Source organism: Zingiber officinale, chromosome 2A (genome assembly GCF_018446385.1).
Source record: "Zingiber officinale cultivar Zhangliang chromosome 2A, Zo_v1.1, whole genome shotgun sequence".
NCBI lineage: Eukaryota > Viridiplantae > Streptophyta > Magnoliopsida > Zingiberales > Zingiberaceae > Zingiber > Zingiber officinale.
In genome coordinates, this window is record NC_055988.1 from 132972766 (window position 1) to 132976273 (window position 3508).

General features: G+C 45.4%; 1 long non-coding RNA gene across 1 annotated transcript; it reads left to right on the top strand.

The window, feature by feature from the left end:
* Nucleotides 1-836: 836 nt before the first annotated feature.
* On the top strand, nucleotides 837-1268 carry LOC122040042. The gene is made up of 3 exons (XR_006128487.1): nucleotides 837-874; nucleotides 1024-1142; nucleotides 1230-1268. It is a non-coding gene; the product is annotated as an uncharacterized LOC122040042 (long non-coding RNA).
* Nucleotides 1269-3508: the final 2240 nt, after the last annotated feature.

Here is a 3508-nt window from a genome sequence, read left to right on the forward strand (position 1 = left end):
GGGGACCAAATTTTTATAAGTGGGGGAGATTGTAAAATACCGGAAAATAGGTGAATATTAATAAGGGATTTTTCTGGAAATTTTGAAAATTTTTCTGGAATTTTTCGGAGCTCGTACTGACGAGTTGACGGGGATAAAAACGGGAATCCGGAAAAGCCTGTTTAAGCTACCCTATTTAAGTGAGGAAATGTTTATATATCCTTTTCCTTTTATTTTCTTTATTTCTTTTTATTTGCTCGTTGTCGCCGTTTCTTCCTTGCCGAGCCAACCCCGTCCCTCTTCTCTTCTTCTCCCCGACGCCGCCCGATTCTCCTCCATGCCCTAACCGCCGGTCACGACGGTTTTCTCCCTCTTCATCTCCTCCTCTTCTCGGTGAGGCCGAACCCCTCTCCTCTGCCCTAGCTACCTTCCTTCCCCCTCTGATCTGTGTGCCGATCGCCACTGCCGCCGGTGACGCACGGAGCAGCGCCGGTCATCTTCCTCTCTTCTCCCGATCGCGCCACTTTTCCTCGCCGGTACTCAAGCCGCCGCTGTGCCCTAGCCGCGAGCCACCCGAGCACCGCCGTACCTCTGCCCTAGGTGACGGCCAAAGGGGGAGAGGACCGTGCCCTAGTTGGGTTCATAGCCGCCGCCGCTCCTCTGCCCTAGCCTCAGCTGACGCCCCACTCCGATGCCGACAGCTACCACCAAGCCCATTTTCCCTGCTGATTCTTCACTACCGGTCGTGGTTGCTGCTCTCCTCTAGGACAGTCACTGGAATTGGAGTTCTCTCCGACCACTGATCTTCTTCTTCGGGTCGTGGACAGAAGCAGAGCATTCAAGTCGTTCCTGTGGTTCCGTTTTGTTGTACCGTGCCCTAGCAGTGGTTAAAGTGGTAAGGGAGATTATTTTACTGCTGGATTTCAGTTGTGATTTGTGCATCTCATCTCAGTATTTTGATGATTGGGTGTGGGATTGCTAATTTAGAGTTTATGGTTTGGTTGGGCAGTAATTTCTCTTAGTGTTGACCACTGTTATCGACAGGAGGATGTTTCGGTCGCGAGACAACTGTAGAGTTCTCAGATTTGGGAGGGACAGTGATTTCATCTACGCTGGCAGAGAGTTATACCAGCTATACGTCATTGGTGGAGCCATCAATTCTGGTGAGTGGTTAGCATTGATAAATGTGTAGTCTAATCTAATGGATTATAGACTTAGTTTATGTGTTCTTGGATTAAATTGATGTGAAGGATTTGAGTTGGATGCGATCTCTTGGACTTGTTGAGGACGGTTGATACGACATGCGTATGAAGGCGGGTACCTCTTGACTTATCTTTTATGATATTGTCATTTGGATATGCATAGTATTTTATAACTACGAGCAATGAACATGTTTGCCTTTGGTATGTCATTGTTTGATATCCATAGCATGTTAGGTTTGTCGCCTGTGATGTATCCGTGCTTATATCTCGTGATTTGTTGCCATGAGTATCTTATTGCCATGAGTATCTTAGTTTCTATAGTGACATACCATGTTTTACTGAGGTTAGGACTAGGTTCTGGACTTTTGGTTTCAGTCATGTGTATCGAGACTGTCTGATACTTAGGTTTTATGCCATGACTGACTTGTGTACCTCTATTTGTATATCATATATGATTCGTGTACCTAGACCTTGATTCTTGATATGTGCATATTGTTGGTACATATGTTATGGAAGGAGATATGTTTAGGATCTAGGTTGCTATACCATAGAGGACCTGTATGCCCTAGATCCGTGGATTGACCTACTGATACTGTGGTACCCATATTATGTATATATGGATTTTTCTATGCTGTTCAGGATATTCCATACTTATTATGTTCAGGACATAGATTTTTGATATTCTATCTGACCTGTGTACTATAGATTTTGGTATGTGACCATCGCTTTTACAGTACCCATTTTGTATATATGGATATGGTTGTGTTGATCAGTTTTTGTTATGCATAGTGACATGCCTCATGATTGCATCTGTGTGCGATTATCGGCTCCACTATGGTTGAGCCCATCGACAGTTACTGCACACACCCCACTCATGGTTTAGTGGTATATCGTGCGGTGTGTGCGGTTTTGCTGTTTGGCTCCGTTGGTCACATGACCCAATGAGGTAGTGGCCGTGATCGCCTCTGTTTGGCTCAGTGGCATTTAGTGTAGCAGTAGTAGTGGCGAGACGGTGGACTCGCTTGGCTCCGTTGGTCGGTGACTCGGTGGTAGCCGTGAGAGATACCTCCCGCCATCGTACGTGTCGGGAGTTGAGAGCATTGAGCTCCCCATCTATGATTTGGGGTCACGGGACAGAGTACTCCGAAGATCCCGTCCACTCGGTCACTCATCAGAGGAAGTGACGCAGAGTGCACAGTTGTCATAGCCCTACCCACTCGGTCTCGCCATTTGTGTGTGAGAGGATCGGTCGGGGTGACCAGGACGCATCATTGGCATCATATGCATTGATGTAGTTATATTATTGTGATTGTGTTTACTGCATTTGGTTGCTGCATTTTGGTTGGATGCATACCTTTGACCTGCATACAGGATTATTGACATTTTCGGTTTGACGACCCTCTTGTCTGGATAGGAGTTCCTGGTGAGTACAGCTTCCTCAGTTACCTTTTAGTTTTGCATATTCCCTATATATGATTAGGAAGCTGTATTCCATGTTTGTTGCTGTTAGATATATCTTACTACTCATGTCCAGTGGTATTCGCTGAGTTGTTGAACTCACCCCCGTTGACACTATTTTTTTTCAGGTACCAGGTTATTTATGGTGTCGCTTGGAGCATCCTGTCTGTTGGTCCCCACGTCACATCAGAAGACTTATCGGTTTCACGTATGTTTTGTTTGTTTTTATGTATCAGTTTGTTTAGCTCTGTACTCTGGTTTTATTTTTGGAGTGTTGATGTTGTTATGTGGTATTTTGTATTTGTTATTGGTTGTGTAAGCTTAGCCGGCTAGCAGTTTTGTGTTTTGGTTTTGGTACAGCCGAGTGGGCTGCTTTATTTTTTTTACTGCGTGGTTGTGTCAGCCAGAGGCTGAATTTGATATTAACTGCGTGGTGTTTGTTTTCTTTTATTGTTATTATTCCAGCCGCATGTGGCTGAGGTATATAGTGCTTGTAGAAAAGTTTCAGATTGTCCGCCGTACAGGGGAGATGCTGCCGAAATTTCTTCGGACAGAGACTCCTCCGGGGCGTGACATGTAATTTGGGATTGGTGCGGTAGTTCAATAATAGTTCTCTAGTGGAATGAATTATTATTGATAAAATTAAGTTGTGTGTTCGGGGCGAACACGGGATGCTTAATTTTATCGGGAGACCAAAACCAATTCCTCCTCTCGGTCCCTATCGTAGCCTCTTATTTATAGAGTACTATACCCACCTATACCCACCTTCGTACTCATGATATAGGGGCCGGCCAAGCTAGCTTGTGGTTCAAGCTAGGGCCGGTCAAGCCTTGATTCATGGGTGGCCGGCCCTAGCTTGAACCCAAGCT